The sequence below is a fragment of the Dermacentor andersoni genome, chromosome 9 (assembly GCF_023375885.2).
Source record: "Dermacentor andersoni chromosome 9, qqDerAnde1_hic_scaffold, whole genome shotgun sequence".
Lineage (NCBI taxonomy): Eukaryota > Metazoa > Arthropoda > Arachnida > Ixodida > Ixodidae > Dermacentor > Dermacentor andersoni.
This window is the reverse complement of record NC_092822.1, coordinates 54,732,147-54,751,442: the sequence shown is the minus strand read 5'-3', so window position 1 is coordinate 54,751,442 and position 19,296 is coordinate 54,732,147. Positions and strand designations below refer to the sequence as shown.

At 48.2% G+C, this 19,296-nt stretch overlaps 1 protein-coding gene across 2 annotated transcripts in view; it reads right to left on the bottom strand.

The window, feature by feature from the left end:
• The window catches only part of FoxP (forkhead box transcription factor P), a 442,873-nt gene that overhangs the window by 175,714 nt on the left and 247,863 nt on the right, over window positions 1-19,296 (bottom strand). For both annotated transcript variants that reach the window (XM_050175910.2, XM_055069104.2), the window contains one exon: window positions 721-747. The gene's annotated coding sequence lies outside the window, so the exon portion shown is untranslated. The remainder of the gene's footprint in view (window positions 1-720; window positions 748-19,296) is intronic.

Genomic DNA, 19,296 nt, shown 5'->3' with positions numbered 1-19,296 from the left:
TCAAAAGAAAGCAGAAAGATTGGCGCAAGTTCTTGGCGTGAACCTGCAGCTGATCAGGCCCTGCACTAAGGTATATCAACAAACAGAGCCGCTCATCGCAAATCTTATGACCAGTGTTTTCGTTATAGTTAACGTTTCATCAACTCCAATTTATCTCAGACTGCGTTAGCCGGGGTGTTATGCTTCAAGCTTGGAAGGTTCACATTTACTGCATTTGCACAGCCGTATGAGAAATGTTGATGTTTTGTCTTAAGTAGCAGTCAGCGTTATGATGCATGCGACAGCAGGTCCTTGTATGAGCCATCAAATAGAGAAAGAGAGACGAACTTCATTCGTTAATGACTCTTAATCGGAGTCGTCGCTGTCGGAGCACACTTGAGTTCCAGGTCTTGGTGGTGAAGTCCACTCGTCTGGACCTACTGATGCATTTGATGTGGGCTACCAGTAGTGGCAATAGTGTAAGGCGGGTCTCTTAACAGTGTCCAGTGGGACCACGTAGACCTTCTCGTGAATCCTTGTGGTAAAAGCTACAGTTCTGCAAGAAATAAACACACGATATTCGGCCAACGCTGCGCCGAAGTGCACCTAAGTTCGCGCAGTCCACTTTGTCAAGTCTGGCCAAAGAAATCCCTGGTTGGCCACGACCAATGTGGTCCAAGGTCGGGCCGAACAACTTGCTCCCACTGGAAAATTGTGGAGGAGAGAAAGCGTTTTACTCACAGCCAAGCTGCAGAAATCCAGCGGCGCCTGGCAGATCATCCGGGCGAACATGAAAGAAAGCAAACCGAGGACAAAGTTAATGGTGTTCCAAACACACTGAACATTCACTCCGTCTCATCAACGCACGGCAAGAAGCCCTCGTATGTTATTAGGAGAAGTTTAACGCAACAGCGCAAGGCCTTCGCTTACACCAAGCCGGAAAACTCTTAGCGCTAGGTTTTGTATGAGAGCACGTGATTTGTCGCTTGCCAGGGAATTTTATTAACGCTTATGGCCTTTCAATGCAGTAGGCCTATGGCAAGTGTCAGACATGTGAGTGATATGCCCTTTGTTTGTTTGTCAATAAAACTGAGAATGCCGGCTCCTTGCGGCAGCGGCCACGGCCGTACTGAACGGCAGGTACTGATACTGCCGTTCCGATTTTCTTTGTATTGGTCTGTTCCGCAGCCGATCATTCTGTGCTTGTTTCACGACGAAACTTTTTTTTCTTTCTTTCCTTCTTAAGTAGGTGCTATTCTTTCTGTTTGCGCTTTCTAATGCACAGAAAAAAAATGCCTGCGAAAGCTTCTTTTCGACATGTCGAACGTTCACATGCTTTCCTCCTGGCCTTCGGTTGTGGGCTTGAGCTGCAAAAGGGTTTGGATCTGGTATCTTTAGTTTCCCGTGGGGCCACATGATAGCTCATCTTCCTCTTCTCTCTGTTAAATTTGCTTGGTAAATTCGAACCATTTTCAATCAATTTTTGTACTTCAATTCACACAGGGATAGCATTTACCGCTTTAAGCTTGAAATTTTACTTCAGCTGTAAGCTTGCGAACGACAGGCGAGCCGTTGGCGTCTTAAACGCCTAATTTTCGTTTATCGCAGATTGCTTCACAATTCATAAATACCCATGATTGTCATGGTGCTCATGAAAGGTATTGATATCAGACACTCTCGACTAGGCCTCCAGCACCACAACCCACCTGACCCCATGTAACGTCAAAGAGCATATGTTAGATAATATTGACACACGCAAGCACGCACATATTGTCTTCTTATTAACAATGTGTATTTTTCTACGCGTCACGAACTGAATGCATTTAAACTGCGCGTAGCATAGGGATTAAAGAAGTGACCCACCCAATCGAACTGACAACAATAGAAATACCCTCCTACATGCATAGAAATAAGAAAAGGCCAGCTAACTTCGACTAAAGAAAACCGGGAAATTTCAAGAAAAGACTAACATGTAGGAAGGGTGTGTATGTGTAATCGGTAGTGAACAAAAAATACTGGTACAGCTACTTTCTTCGGCTGGTGCGTCTTTTCTTCTTTTCTTTATCTTTCTATCTCCCTTTCCCAGTCCTCCTTTCCCAGTGCAGGGTAGCAAAATGGATATCTACCTTCCGGTTAACCTCCCTGACTTTTGCATGCTCCGCATGTGCATGCATGTTGGTGCGCGAAATTCCAAGAATAAAGACAAGGAGACGCTGCCATTTGAAACAATGAAATAATTTTGGAAATTGGCCAGAAGACGTTCGTTTTCCTCTGACGTTCTCAACGTCAGCGAGACGCGCAAGTGCTTATTCGACAAGCGAACGGAATACATCGGCTACGTGTAGCCACGGAACACCTCTGATTAAGCGGTAGTTTTGTAATTTGACCCTTCGTGGCATTTCGGTAACCAACGATGATTGCCCACGATGACTCGTAAGCTAATTTTCGTGCCATGGGATAACACTACGGGTCAACCCAACCACAGCTGTTCTAGCGCCGTCTTGCGGGAATAAATAAATAAATAAATAAATAAATAAATAAATAAATAAATAAACGTGTTTATTCATGAATCGGAGAAACAAAGAGTCGGCCCAGAAACGAATTAACCAGCCCGCCAATGAATGGATTACCGATTGAATGAATTATTCAGTCACCTTGACCACGCGCCCGACAACAGCACCACATACATGAAAGAGCTGAGAATTACACAACGCGCCCGGTTCTCGTGGCTTCCACGCTCGCAATTTTTTGTTTCCCCCAAGAGCCGCGAAACAAAAGAAAGCAATCTCCGAGACCGGAAAGGGAAGGGAAGCGGTGGCGGGGGGGGGGGGGGGGGGTTGCTTGGCTTAGAGCGTGAGATCAGCACGGCGACCTTCGCAACGGTCAAGTCCGAGGTGACGGCCACCACGAACGACGAAATGTCGTTCGCTGGCGCCGGCTCGTGGCCACAGTACAGCGATGATAGCGGCGTTCGGTGCGGCCTACATGCTGCTATCGGCATGTTGGCACGCCAACATCTGCAAGAAGAACGCGCAACATTGAAGCGAGGGGAGCAGATAGAGAGCGATTGGCTATTCCTTTATTCGCCTTCGCCGTGCGGCCGCACTTAGTGCGCTTCATGAGCTGATAAATTTGTAAAACCAAGTGCAGCGAACAAAAAAAATAAAGAAAAGGAAACAAGAAAAAAAAGGGAGAACGAGAGACAGAGACAGACAGATAGACAAGAGAGAGAGAGAGGAACGTGCAAAAATAACGGCTAAACAAAAAGGTCCCGATAAAGAGCAAACATCCAGTCCTCCCCGTGTCAATCCTCGATACGGCGGCAGCGGCGTACGTGGCGTGTTAAGCAATGCAGTACGCAAACGACATTGTAATACAGCCACAGATAAACACCTGCAGCCGAGCCCAGATATGATTCGCAGCTGCATCCTTAGCGCACGAAACACCGCGTGGGCTTCGATAAGAAGGCGACGCGATAAGGAAAGACACGGCGCCAAGCGCTGCGATTCCCGTCTGATTGGGCATGCACGGACGTGTGAGACAGAAATGTAGCAGGGTGGTGACGAACAAATGATTCGCCGATTGTCCTCGCCGAGTTTTTCACAGGCGCAGAGGGAAAGGCCACGCGGGCGAAAGGTAAAAATACCGGAGGCGGCTATACCGCTCTCTGAAGCAGCAGGAGGAAGCAATAAAGAAAAATAAAAGAAAGAAAGAAAAGCGTCTTAGAAACAATTTTATTTGATTGCAAAACAATAGACATTATTTCATCATTTAACAGCGACTCCTATTACACAAAACGCATAACGCGCTGTCACTGCTCTTGCGTTTTAGCGACGAGAAATTTGATTGGGAATATGTGTGATCACCCAAGAGAACTTCTTGTTGGGCAAGTTGCTATCGATTCGTGCGAACTATTTTAAGGCAAAAAACAACACACAGCACACAAGGAAATACGACGGGACTGGGCGCCACTCACAACTGCCTTATATTTATACGCATTACCAAAAAAAAAAAAAAAAAAAAAAAAAACACGTGTATATGTATGTGTTTTTTGAAAAGAAATCTGTCCCTTCGTCTTCCATTGTGCGCTGTGTGTTGTTTTTGGCGCCTTAAGATAGTTGAGAGTGTGATCGTCGTCGAGATTCATGCACTGGTGCGCCCTTTGCCTGCATCGCGCATACCCGCCGTAGTGGCGTACTCTAAGGAACCCTGAAGCAGAATGCCGTACATCTGAAGGCTTTCTAGTTGGAATGTCGAAGCAACCGCCGCGATGGCTTACAGTGGCTATTGCATTGTGCTTCTGAGCTCGAGGTCGTGGGTTCGACCGCGGCGCCAGCGTTTCGATGGGGGGCGACATGCAAGGACGCGCCCGTGTATCGTGCATTAGGTGCGCCTTAACGAAACCCCAGGTGGTCAAAATTAATCCGGAGTCCCCCCTCTGCCCCCCCCCTCCCCTCCTAAGGCGTGTCTCATAAACGGGATCGTGGTTTTGAGACCCGGCACAACCCCGGAATCCTAATTGTTTAACAGCGTCGTTTATAATGCAGGCCAAGTCGGAATGTGTCATCTGGTGGAGGCAGCCCAATCTTAGAGTGAAATAAAGAAAGCAGAACCAGGCGATGTTCAACACACGCGGCCTTTTCCGAGAATAGCACGCGTTACTGATCTTCTTTTTTTTTTTTGTTCGTTGCATTAAAGTGCAAAATACCATTTTGTCGCATGCACGCCGTATATGTTTTGGAAGTAACGTCCTCAGGCTGCTTTGCGTACTCAAAAAACTAAGCACTTTTGTAAGCGTTTCGCGTTCAACGCACGAGCACACACGAACATATACACACTTCAGTAATTAAGTGAGCACATAGACAGACACCAAAGAACACACAGAGAAGTTACGCTCAGATCTGTGCTTTCTCCAAGGGCTCCAGGAACCGCAAACACGGGAACAATCGTCAGTTGGAGGTCGACCTATCCTTTTCCGATTCAGTTCAAAACCAATAAGAACGTTAACTGATAAGCAAGAAAGAGCCGAAAGAAAAGTATGGGGAAGGTGAGTAAGGAATGATCACGGAAATGGGTAACTTGAGGAGATAAAACAGATATGCAGAATGGTGTATTGCGATATGGTAAGACGTAAGTAAAAGGATAGAAAGTTGGGCGAGTTGGTATGGTAACATGTTCTTGGATTTTAGCGCGAAATGATACAGAGACTAGAAGCGCTCGCCCTGTCTGCTTCTAGTCCCCGTTATTACGTTTCGCCTACAACGCGCGGTAATGCCGGCGCGGATGCAACGGACGCCGGGGCTTCGTTCAAAGCGGCGGACATTTTGGCCCGTTCGACGCCGCCGCAACGCCTCCCCGCCAAGCGTGTCCAAGCGTGTTTCAGTGCCACGTGTCTTCGTGTGTGCGTGTGTGTGTGTGTGCCCACGCTTGTCAGAGCACGGCAGCCGGGGAGCGGAGCTCCCCAAGTGAGGAGCCAGCAGGTCTGTCCGTCGGCGGGTTGGCGATGCGTCACTACACTCGGTTCAGCAGGTCTCTCGGCTCGACCGTGCGCGCCGTCGTGGGCTCATGCTCCGCCGTGTCGTGGGCTCATCCCGTGACCTTCCTTCTGGCCCGCGACGCCGAGAGTATAAGAGCAGCTGCCCCCGGACGCCAGGAGAGAGGCTCCGATTTGTACTGTTGAGTTACGTGCTCTCCCGTCTCTCCACTCCGGTCGACCTGACCGGCCGCTCTTTTGCGTTGTTAGAATAAACAAGTTGTTCTGTTACCAGTCTTCTCATGCTTTGCCGGGACCTTCGGATGCTTCCAGTGCCCCAGGCCGCCAGGCCAACGCTACCCTTGGGGCTTGCGACCCATTGGCAATAACGGGCGTCAGCACCGAGACCCCAACATCTGGTTGCCAGCGGTGAGATCGCGACAACGGAGGCCAGCAGCGAAGAGATGCGGTTGACTGTATGCTGAGCAGCACAACGACCATCCGGGAGCAGTGCAACGAGCCCTTTGTGATGACTGGTTGCCTGCAGCGGAACGACTGCGCGGAATTCTTGGCTGCGAGGTTTGGTGAGTGCGGGACTTTCTTCTTCTGAGTTTTGCCAGGCTTTTGTTAGTGTCAGAAACAGAGCTGGTAATTGTGGTTGTCGTTGCTGCCGGGTTAGTTTGCGGCAAGACAATAGTAGGCAGTAGAGAAAGCAGCATTCAGAGCAGCCATGGATTTGAAGTCGTTGCGCAAACCGATATTGCTGGAGCTTGCAAGAGAGTTGGGTCTGGATGTCTCAGACAAACTCAGAAAACCAGAACTGCTAAGGGCTATTCTTGAGTTAGAAGCTGAGGATGACGAGCTGTCGGATTGCCTTGAGACCATTGAGGAGCGGGCAAAAAGACAGGAGCGCGAACTTAAAGAACAAAAAGAGAAAGAAAAAGAAGAGCGCGACCGTCAACACGCTTTGGAAATGAAGCGTCTCGAGTTAGAGATGGAACGCGCTCGTAATGGAAGTCAGGCACACGGTGCAGGAGAACGAGTATTGTTCAAAATGACTGACCTGATGCGGCCGTTTAAGCTTGGAGAGGACATTGGTTTGTTCCTGGTTAACTTTGAGCGAACGTGCGAGAAGCAGGGGTTCTCTCGGGAAACGTGGCCTCAGCGCTTGCTCACTTTGCTACCCGGCGAGGCGGCCGACGTAGTCGCTCGCTTGGAGAGAGAGGAGGCAGAGGATTTCGACAAAGTGAAATCGAGTCTGCTAAAAAAGTACCGGCTGTCAGCGGAGGCGTTCCGTCGGAAGTTTCGGGAAAATGAGAAAGGCAAAAGTGAGTCATATACAGAGTTTGCGTACAGGCTTATGTCAAACATGCAGGAGTGGCTCAAAGAAGAGAAAGCGTTTGGTGACCACGAGAAAGTTCTGCAGTGTTTCGGGCTAGAACAGTTTTATAGTCGGTTACCTGAGAACGTGCGGTACTGGGTCTTGGATAGGCCAGACGTTAGTACGGTGGCTAGAGCCGCTGAGTTAGCCAAGGAGTTTGTGACGCGTCGGGCTCGCGGAGCTAAGGACGGTCAAAAGGGTGAATTTGGCTCCAAGTTTGAGAGGCCGAAGTTCACGCCCATGAGAAAGCGGTTCGAGACGAGGCGAGCGCGCGTGTGTTATACGTGCCAGAAGCCGGGTCACTTTTCGGCGCAGTGTCCGACCGAACGTGAGGAGACGGCGGCAGCCGAAGCCGAACGCAGAAAGCGGTTCGAGACGAAGCAAGCGCGCGTTTGTTATACGTGCCAGAAGCCGGGTCACTTTTCGGCGCAGTGTCCAGAAACAAAACCAAAAGTCGTGTTTTTGTCATTATGCAGCACTGACGAGAACATCAAGCTTCTCGAGCCTTACATGCGAGACCTCCTCGTGAACGGGAAAGAGTGCCGAGTGCTTCGCGATTCCGCAGCTACGATGGATGTAGTTCACCCCTCTTACGTAGAACCCGATATGTTCACGGGCGAGTGCGCATGGATCAAGCAAGCAGTGGAAGCTCATAGCGTGTGTCTGCCGGTAGCAAAAGTGCTTATTGAAGGACCTTTCGGAGCACTTGAGACGGAGGCCGCAGTGTCATCTATGCTGCCGCCCCAGTACCCGTACTTATTTTCGAACAGGTCCGATCACCTCCTGCGCGAGAAGGGGCTTTTGTTTGGTGAGGCTAGCGTTCAGGCCTTAACCAGATCGAAGGTTCGGGAGCTCGCTGCAAAGGCGGTAGTTGCGGGACCGACGTTGTTGAACGATGAGAAAGGGTCAGAGGCGCAGCAAGCTGGTATTCAGAGCACGCCCGAACTGAATAAAATTGAGCCTGTAGCGTTAAAGGCACCAGATACTGGAGAGGAAAATCCCGACACGGGAAAGTTAGAAGAGCTTCCGGTCGAGCTTCCGGGACTAGGCTCAGTGACGAACAGGAAAGACACCGATCAAGTCATTAGTGACTTAATAAGTAAAGCATCGCTGTCGCCTGAGCAGAAAACCGAACTACACCAGCTCTTACAAGAGTTTCAAGGTCTGTTCTCTGAGAGGCCTGGTAGGACTTCTGTCCTTACTCATGACATAGAACTTACCTCCCCAGAGCCAGTACGATCTAAGGCGTACCGGGTGTCACCCCGCCAGAGCGATATTATAGAGGCTGAGGTAACGAAAATGCTACAGCTCGGTGTTATTGAAGCGGGTGAGAGTGATTATACCTCCCCTTTGATTTTAGTTGAGGTACCGGGCAAGGAACCTCGTCCTTGCGTCGACTACCGCAGGCTTAATTCCGTCACTAAGGATCAAATTTATCCGATCCCTAACATCGAGGAGCGCCTTGAGAGAGTGAGTAGCGCTCAGTTTATTTCCACCCTAGATCTTGTCAGGGGTTATTGGCAGGTTCCACTTACAGAAGAGGCTAGTAGGTATGCGGCGTTCATTTCACCAATGGGGACATTCCGTCCTAAAGTTTTGAGTTTTGGTTTGAAGAACGCGCCATACTGCTTTTCAAGCCTCATGGATAAAGTGTTGCGGGGACAGCAAGAATTCGCTTTACCGTATCTAGACGACGTAGCGATATTCTCCGCATCCTGGCCTGAGCATATGGCGCACTTGCGGGCAGTGCTAACCCGCCTGCGCGATGCGGGCTTGACAGTCAAGGCTCCCAAGTGCCAGTTAGCACAGGCCGAGGTTGTCTACCTCGGACACGTGATTGGTCGGGGTCGTCGCCGCCCCTCTGAATTAAAGGTGGCCGCTGTGCGAGACTTCCCGCAACCGCGCACGAAGACCGATATTCGGTCGTTCTTAGGTGTCGCCGGCTACTATCAGAGGTACATCCCCAGGTACTCTGATATCGCGGCTCCCCTAACGGATGCTCTAAGAAAGACAGAGCCGCAAACAGTCGTCTGGGATGAGACAAAGGAAAGAGCTTTTAGCGCCCTAAAGAGCGCCCTAACAAGCCAGCCTGTGCTACGATCGCCCGACTACACAAAAGGGTTCGTTGTTCAGTGTGATGCTAGTGAGCGAGGCATGGGCGTTGTACTGTGCCAACGGGAAAATGGAGAAGTAGAACACCCCGTCCTGTATGCTAGTCGTAAGCTGACGAGTCGTGAGCAGGCGTATAGCGCCACCGAGAAAGAGTGTGCGTGTATCGTGTGGGCCGTTCAGAAATTGTCATGTTACCTAGCTGGCTCGAGGTTTATCATTGAGACGGATCATTGCCCTCTCCAATGGCTGCAGACCATCTCTCCCAAAAATGGCCGCCTCCTGCGCTGGAGCCTCGCTTTGCAACAATATTCCTTTGAGGTACGTTACAAAAAGGGGAGTCTCAACGGTAACGCCGATGGCTTAAGTCGAAGCCCCTAACGTGGGAATCAGCCTCAAAATTGCTTGTTACGGATGTTTTTCTTCCTGAGGCAGGATTTTTAACTTATTGCTTTTGTGTAGTGTTTCAAAGTGATGATGTGCTTTCTAATGCAATTTTCCGATTTGTGGACGCGTTCTGAGTGCTGCTAAACTACTGTAAGGAACTAGGCAGCAGTATAAAAGGGGAAAGAGCCTGGCAGGGCTTAGTGAGGGTTGTGCCGTGCTTGCTGACTGAGCGGTTGACTTTCGGCGTAGTTCTAACGCTTGCCGGAAACGAGAACAAAAATGTCAACTCTCCCGAAGTCACTTTGCAGTGTCCTGTGTGAACCTGAACGTGAGAACGAGGCCTTCTCTGTGCGCTGCGCTCAAGAAACGCCAAAGGACGCCCGACTTCGGTTATGAGCATCATCGAGCGACATCCCTCCGGACAGCGGATGCAGTCCCCTGACCATCGGGATCTCCTTCCCCCGGCGGGGCGGTCTGTTACGTTTCGCCTACAACGCGCGGTAATGCCGGCGCGGATGCAACGGACGCCGGGGCTTCGTTCAAAGCGGCGGACATTTTGGCCCGTTCGACGCCGCCGCAACGCCTCCCCGCCAAGCGTGTCCAAGCGTGTTTCAGTGCCACGTGTCTTCGTGTGTGCGTGTGTGTGTGTGTGCCCACGCTTGTCAGAGCACGGCAGCCGGGGAGCGGAGCTCCCCAAGTGAGGAGCCAGCAGGTCTGTCCGTCGGCGGGTTGGCGATGCGTCACTACACTCGGTTCAGCAGGTCTCTCGGCTCGACCGTGCGCGCCGTCGTGGGCTCATGCTCCGCCGTGTCGTGGGCTCATCCCGTGACCTTCCTTCTGGCCCGCGACGCCGAGAGTATAAGAGCAGCTGCCCCCGGACGCCAGGAGAGAGGCTCCGATTTGTACTGTTGAGTTACGTGCTCTCCCGTCTCTCCACTCCGGTCGACCTGACCGGCCGCTCTTTTGCGTTGTTAGAATAAACAAGTTGTTCTGTTACCAGTCTTCTCATGCTTTGCCGGGACCTTCGGATGCTTCCAGTGCCCCAGGCCGCCAGGCCAACGCTACCCTTGGGGCTTGCGACCCATTGGCAATAACGGGCGTCAGCACCGAGACCCCAACACCGTCTATGTCATGTCGCGCTACAATCCAAGAATATCTAACACGTAAGTAGTTAGAACCAGCTAGGTTCCTGCTAGTCGCTGCGCCTACTGAAAGTTAAAGAGCATTAGAGTTCATGATTATTATTATTATTATTATTATTATTATTATTATTATTATTACTATAAAAACAATGAATGATCTCATTAGATGGCTGCTGAACCGATTCGAATGAAATTTGTTACATTTAGGAAGGAAACTTAAATTCTAGCAAATGTAGAGGCAAAACTTTGATTTAGTTTTATTGAATGCTTTACAAATATTCGCAAAAATTGACAAAAGAGAAAAATAGAAGGAATGTTTGCATATCTGTAACTCTGCACCAAAATCAATGCCGCATTTCTGTAAACTGCATCTGTTAGAGCATCTAAAGCCTACGAAAGGGTTACATAAATGTACAGATCAGGGAAATGGTCAGAATACTTACGAGGGCATTGCGAAAGTCGTACTAACGAACTGGTCGTATATATTGCCGAGAGGTATATAGCACATTATTTTTTTTCCCGCTCTAGATGAATTATTACGTGCAGTTTAGTGAATTACCACATCGTCTCTTACTTTTTCGTTGCTTAGTTACAAAGTTCAAATCCCCATTCTTCATGTTTCTTATTTTACGAATTTTTGGAATTTATAATAGACATTTATGGCGTGAAGCGAAGATCCACATGGCAAAGCTAGATTTTCACTTCCTAAATACAAGAAAAAAATATATACTTCAGCCAAATCGGTGCACCTACGTTGGTTACTGAGAAGAGCTATTTCTCCGTAATGAAGATCCTTGGACCCTGGTCGTACGCTTCGATGGCACAGAAAGCCACGGAAGCAGTCTTGAAATACCTCAAGTCGACAGGTCTTGGGAACCATGTGTAGACTAGGTACGAACCTTCCACTGTGCGCAAGCTGCTCTCTCTCTCTCTCTCTCTCTAGTTCACCGTTCACAGGCATTTTAATAAGAGCTTCCAAGTTAAAGCCTCCTTTCACGCATTTCAACTTCATTTATTTCTTTTAAATGCGTAAGCATTTCTATGTCGACTCACTGAGGGAAACGGTCGCTGACGCGTGGCGCTTTCACTGCAGGAAGAAAACGTTGTATTAACAAAAAGAAATCAACGAAACGGGAAGAAATCGCGCGGTTTTATCCGTAAGTTAGCCACAATGCGCTTCGAAGCTGCGACTCCTCGATTAAAAAACTCAGGTATCTTAGTCACAGCGTTGCACACCCATTACCGCAAAGCGGCGCAAAACCACGTGACTATCGCGATTCGCAACCGTGGTAACGAGGCGGCGCAGGTGGCATGATTTCGCAACCTGGAGCAATGTAGGTGGCGTCCAAATACAGCTTCTTGGGAGTTACGGAAACTAGTCTCGAAGGCAACGCTTATGTGGACTGAAGGCGCCGGAAGCAAATTGCAAAAATAGGAAACACGTCACAGCCGCCATGTTTTAGACAGAGTGTTCAGGATAGCATTCCGGCTAGTTTCTTGCGTCTACTCGGACCCGATAAGTGGACTACGCCTATCACCATCTCTTGTTCGCAAAGCGGTCAGTATTATGTGCTGTTCGCGTGCGATGTTTCCCGCACAACGTTACAGTTTGTTGCCAGAAGAAAAAGCCGCGTTGGCAGGCGGCCGCCTGTATATAGCCATCCAATCACAACATCGTTTCGTTACTCCTTCCCCTCTGACGTCACACCTCGCCGGCTTTAGTGGTTTGTCCTTTAGCTGCCCTTTGTATGAACTACCGACTCGAGACTTTTTTTTTTTTTCTGCATCATACAGCCTTTAACGCAGTGTGGACAGGCCACGCTATTATACAGCACAGAAGACATGAAAGTGAAATGCATGAAGCCTTGCTTACGCTCCATTAAAACGAGAAAGAATAAAAGATTAGTCACAGTACCTTATAAGGCAGGCAAAATATTTCGCTTCCTGGAATTTAGTCTGCGTACGAGGGATAAAATGTAGGCGCGTATCAAGATAATCCTTCACAGGTGAGACAAAGAAAAGGCGGGCTGCGGCGGGAAGAATGGAACGAACCTGCATCTCGACTGACAACAACGACAACATAAACAACAGAGAATTTAAAACGCCAAAAAAAAGTTGCGTCACTTGAGGGCAGAATAGCACGGTGTGGTGCCGGGACTAGATGAATAAAATTGAGGGCCCCGCGAACTACAACAACAAGAAAAAAAGTTACAGTTCCCAGAAGTAAAACAACGCTGAATACTGGGCGACTTGTCCGCGCAACCATGCTGAAACAGCTTCCACATTCATGAACCGACGTCGTGAAGGAGGAGCAGGGAAAAAGAAGGAAGGAAAGCACAAAGCTCGGTGCCGACGTGAATACACAAAGCTTGCGCCACTTCGAGAGCATCACGTTATTTATATGCGCAGCAGCTGTTAAAACTTGCGTCAAGCAACAGCCAAAGAATGGGGCATTGGGCATTGCTTGCCATCCCGAAATACAGACTCCCGATTTTTTTGTATAACGCTCATAGTCACCGATGTAACGGGAATTCAAGTAGAAAGCGAGAGGAAAAAGGAAGATTCAGTAGCACTGCTTGCGGGCGTTTTCAGCAATTGCGCGCAAATCATTAAAGGACACGCAGGCAACACATGTAGTTTCATAATTGGTATTTCACGGGACGATAAAAAAAAGTCATGAAGTAAAGGTACATTCGCATATAGCGCTTTTGGGGAAAAACAAAGTAGATCAATGTTAACACGAACCGAGAAATGAGATGATAGACAGGAGGCGAACGCGAACGAGTAAAGTGACGACGACATCTTGATATTTCTGCGACAGGGTGCCGTGACGTCGCAGAGTCTTACATTGTTTGCACAAACTAGGAATCGTTTTTCGTCGCTGTAATACGCAGCTTAATTTGAAAATCAGCTGTGAATACCTGTACATATCGAATCCTCACGCTGAAACATGGTTCCAGTTTAAGTTGTGTGGAATAATGCTCCGGGTAACAGGTACCCGTATTTATAACACAGGTCCGGATAAGAGTGCCCATTTCATTGGAACATAGTTCCACATATTTATTGTTATTTAAACTTATTATTATTATAAAGTTACTTAATAATATATATATATATATATATATATATATATACATATATATATATATATATATATATATATATATATATATATATATATATATATATATATATATATATATATATATATATATATATATACACATCACTCGAGCTTTAAGTTTAATGGAACGTGATTGACCACCGCATTCTAGAACGTTCCCCCCCTCTCAACACTCCACGTAGACTCAAGACTCAAGAGAGTTGACGACAGCGCCAGCTCGTGGACAGAAATAGTCGCGACTCTTCATTGACGCTTTCCGACAATTCTCGAGAAGCGTAGTGTCCTTTCAGATCGAGGGGTGGCGCTGTTCTCAACTCGGTCAAGTGGCGAAAGAGCTTCCAGTCGAGGATCATTTGAGAACACGGGGGTAAGAGTCATAAGTGTCTTCCGAGCAGCACAGATCTGTTAGTAGGACAGCGCGTGATGTTCGACGACTCCATTACTTGGACAGATTAGGTGGCATACTCAGCAAAGTCCACAAAAGGTGCCGCCAGTGCATATATATAGCCAAATAAACACTCGCTCACTTCGAATGAAACCTTGCTGACCACGGCGGACTCGATCTCGTGACCCTGCGACAAAATGTACGCGTGCGAGCGGTAAGCGCTAATTCTATACGCTGCCGCGCAATATTCGCGCTTGTTAATTACAAGGTGTTGCGTCGCACACGTACTCCGAGACCGGCGTAATCTGCGCAGCCATTTCGGAAGCCAAGGAACAAGAAATACTGTAGCGTACGAGAAAGATGCAAATTGCAAAGGCTGTAAGCGTTACTGCTGAGCAGCTACGCGCATGCCACACCGTAGTGCTGGCGGCGCTCCTCATAACGCCGGCGTTCTGAGACACCTGGTAGCTGCCGGGGCGCTGTTTCTACTGCGCCACTGCAGTTGCCTGGCGCGCTGTATCACCGCCGACGCCGTCACTCCTGCGTATTCTTATGGTACATTCGGCTGGTGCCTACAGCTCTCTGCACTTTTAAATAGAAATGAAAGAAGTGGTTGTATAGTTACCAGCTGTTGTTGTGACACTCGCTACCTTGATATAATTGCGCCTGCTAGCGGTAGCGTTACCAAGGTTTTTTTATTTAAACAAGGTAATCACTGTTACTAATAGGTATCAGCTACCAATTCCACATGCTGTTCGCCTCACCGGATACGATGTTTCTAGCCTATGACGCCTTTATCGGGCCCACTCCCGAGTACGCCGGAGGGGGTACGACAAACGCGTCATAGGCTAGCAACGTTGCGGTGGGTGGTACCAGCTGTGCTTGGAATGAGTTATTAAGAGCCATTACTAACAGTGGGTACCTTATTTATTCAAGATTGTTACAAACTCTACCGTTGCCGCGAGCAACTATATCAAGGTAGTGGATGTTGTCACAGCATTTGGTAAATATACGACAACCTTCCCTTTAGGAGTGTGGCTCGGATTGCAACCGATGCGGAGCTCATTCTTCATCGGAGCCAGAGAAGACACGAGCGAACCGAACGTGCAGCCGATCGCCGGAGCGATCGGAGGCCGGAAGAGGAAACACGTCATCACGTTTTTTGTTGTAGACAAAGAAGGAACGCCGCCGAGGATGAAGTCCCGCCAACAGCGGAAGCTACAGAAAACCACGCGAACAGAGTTCCACCAGGTCTCGGTGGCGCCCCCATGGTCAGACGTGAGAGCAACCTCCGAGCGATTTGAGCTGGAGTGCGGCGCTCCGAGGGACCAGCCGAATGTGTTCGGAGCACTCGATTTTAATCATCCCGCGTTTATTGCGCGCCGCGCCGGGGCTCCCCGGAGCACTCGAAAACAACCAGTCGATTGTACCATTCGAAGACCGTCTGACGAGCTTCAGCGCGACACCGTAAACAACGCTATCGCTTGCAGTTTTTCGGCCTTCAGTCGACATCGCTGGTTTCTCACTTGTCGGTTCGCTTTTCGCGTACACCAAGGAGCACAAAGCATAGCGTGCCGCGCAGCGGCAATGTAAATGTCAAGCTGCATAAACAAATGTAAAAGCGAAAGGTGTTTACGACTCCAGCGAGCGCGAGAAATAACAATGAGAAGCGTATGGGCATCGGCACTTCGCACAATATGCTAATCGCGCTCCGCCGCCTACACGACATGCAGCTTTTTTCGTCGCCTATATACATGCATGCGCGCGAGAGCTTGTTGTGACAAAGCTCTGCGGACTATTTTTTTTTTCAACTTTCGCTTGTGCTGTGGTTTTCTGTTCGCGACACAGATGTGGCAGTCGCTAACAAAGAAGGCTTTCAATTTCAAAGACTTGTTTTTCTAAGCCGACTCAAGGGCACCGCCGATCCAGTGTACACGCTTAATGTCGTTTCACACGTATTGTACTAAGCAAATAGAACGAATATGCAAGAAAATTGCTCGCTTACTAGTGGAATCTACGAAGAAGCAATGGCCTCCAAGATTACTGGTGCGCGCTATCTCCGAAGCCGTGCTTCCACATTAGTCCCTGTAGTCAGCGGGGCGTTTTTGCAAATGTGTCCCGTGTGATTAGTAAAAGCTGGGCGGAACGACGCAATTTCGGAGGCCACAGTATAAGGAATTTCCTCGAGCGCCGGCTCTTCCTTCAGCCAAGCATCTTGCCCCTGCTGCTATTTATGACTCAAAACATTGTTCCACATAAGTTTAAGCAAGCGGAACATCTTAATGCGGTTTGACTTAATCATCATCATGATAATAATCATCATCATCTTTTATGTCCACTTCAGGACGAAGGCCTCTTTCTGCGATCTCCAATTGCCCCTGTCCTGCGCCAACCGATTCCAACTGGCGCCCGCGAATTTCCTAATTTCATCGCCCCACCTAGTCTTCCGCCATCCTCGACTTCGCTTCCTTTCTCTTGACACCCATTCAGTAACCCTAGTCGTCCACCGGTTATCTAACCTGTGGATTACATGACCTGCCCAGCTCCATTTTTTTTTTTTAGTTTCAATTAGAATATCGTCTATACCCGTTTGCTGTCTGATCCAAACCGCTCTCTTTCTGTCTCTTAACGTTATGCCTAGCGTTATTCGTTCCATCCCTCTTTGCGCGGTCCTTAACTTGTTCTCAAGCTTATTTGTCGGTCTCCAAGTTTCTGTCTCTTAACGTTATGCCTAGCGTTCTTCGTTCCATCACACTTTGCGCGGTCCTTAACTTGTTATCAAGCTTATTTGTCGGCTTCCAAGTTTCTGGCGTATGCGTCAGCACCGGTAAAATGCAGATTGTACATCTTCCTTTTCAACGATAATGGTAAGCTTCCAGTCAGGAGTTGACAATGTCGGCCGTATGCGCTCCAACCAATTTTTATTCTTCTGTGAATTTCGTTCTCATGGTCAGGGTTCCCTGTGGTTAACTGGCCTAGGTAAACGTATTCCTTCACAGACTTTAGAGGCTGACTGGCGATCCTCAATCCTTGTTTCTTTGCCCGGCTATTCATGATTTATTTTTCATGATTAGGTTTTACCAGAACACATTTGCTAAGATGTTTCACAGAGTGTACCGTGTCTTTCTCGGCCACGTTTAAAGCCGTTTTGTCATTTGCACCCAGAGAAGCCGCTACACTGTAAAATAATTTACACCCAAAAAAGGGAGTTAGGCGAGAAAGACCAACTTGCACTCTTATAGACTTTTAAGGGCATAAATTATTTTACAGCGCATATCGCGGTGTCGGGCTTATAGGCATACAGGCAATTCCCACGTTCAAACCGGTTTTGGCAGCCAGCTTCTATTGAAGGCATACAGAACGTAAAACCCTTGTCGACGAAGTTTTCTGCACGCACATACAAACCTGGCCGCTCTAAAAAGGCGCGTGAAAATTGCTTTCCGTTTTTTTCTTTTTCGCACGCGAAATTCGGGCTAAAGCGAGCAATCTGCAAGTTTCCTGCAGCACGGTTACAACACTACACGATGATTTTCTATAGACCAAACAGCGGACAAAGAGAAATGTGCCATTCAAGTGTGTCATCTCCGTAACATTTTATCATTTTTGAAATTGCAATTGACTGCCCTCAGTTCGCCTGCGAACTCCTGTATGGCTTAAATGTCTGAATGGCTTAAAAAAATGGCTCAAATATCGCCCCATCAAACATCATTCACTTGCCACATTATAGTAGTGGGAAAGCCGGCGGCTTATTGTGCTTGTTGCCAACGTTTTTCAAGTTCGTGATAAATCAATCGATCGCTCATTCTATCTACAGTGGCCGAGTCTGTAACGCTGAAAGCGGCGATGGTTTTCTTGCCGTGCAATTGTTGCGCACTCCTCGCAGGGTTTCAAAGCATTTCCACGGCCTTTTTTCCAGGTAGATAACTTTTCTTTCACTTTACACTTTGCGCGTCGCTGCTGTTGAGAAACCGAGCTCTCAATGAACCCCTATGCAGACAGCAGAACAGGCTTGAAGAAGCGCCTACCCGGCGATTGCGACATTTCCTGTAGCAACAGCGTCGGTTATTGTGTGCCTAGTGCACAAATGACCTTAAATTCCCCCGTCTTTAATGTGTACGCCTGCATACTACTTCGGCGACGTCTCTCCATTCCCCTTTCCCTTTCTGCAGTGCTTCGTAGCCAACCGGACTCATGACTGGTTAACAGCCCTGCCTCCTTTTTTTTTTAGTGGCACGAGAAACTAGTGACACCCTCGTTTCTTGCGCAAAGACCACCTGAGACGACCGGGAATGAAATTCAAAACAAATCAGAAAAAAATATAGAAAAGCAATAGTGCAGTGAAAAATCGATGGGTTTCATTACAGGTATGATATCAGAGCATAAGTTTAGTTACAAGCTGAGTTACTTAAGTCTCTGGAATAATTAGTGTTAATTAGAAATCAATGATTACCGCACGCGAAAGCACAGAATCGCAGACATTTAGAGACCCGCCACGTGAGCACGACTTTGGCGAAATTTCTGGAAACCCGGAAGTAGAAAGCGGAGGCAATGACGTCACTAGTGGTGTCACACACACAAGAAGGTCGCGCGATATATAACCGGCTCATTAATGGAAAATAGTTGCCTCCGAGTTCGGGTCGTGCGTTGCGGTCGCCTAAAGTTAACCTAAAGAACACCAACGCGGAAGTGCGAGTGCCACTGAGAGACACCTCAGTCAAAGATTAGGGTCGCCTACCATTTTTATATCTATCACTCACCCACATGTCTGCAAAGTATTCAAACCAGTCGAAATGCGTGGACGAACGAGTCGTTGCCATAATACGAATCTATGTATGGCAATAAGTTAAACACAGTCAATGTGAGCAGCTGCAAAAATACTTCTGGAGCCAGAACAGCTATGCTCATATATACGCACAGGAGGTGACAGTATGAGTGGGAATGCGAAATCTATTTTCAAGCGTCTCACTGCTTCTCTTTCTTTGTCTTTCTTTTTTCTTTTGTTCTTTCTTCTTCTTCCTTCTTTTTTTTGCCTTTGGTAATGAAGCTTCTTGCTCCGTTCCTACGCTTTTAATATCCCACGTAAGTTCCGCAAAGAAAGCGGCACATTTTGATGAATATGTGCCACTTCGTTGGCGCAGTCTAAATGGAACAAAATTATAATGTCCCATTCACACTGGTGTCACAGGCTGCATTTTCGAGCGAGATCAAGCCCGACCGGGATTGAATTTCTCCCTCGGTATTCGCTCCCTTGAGCAAGCTGCAGGAGGGAGTCAATCAGGGTCAAGAATTTCGGTCTGGATAGAGCTCGATCGCGAT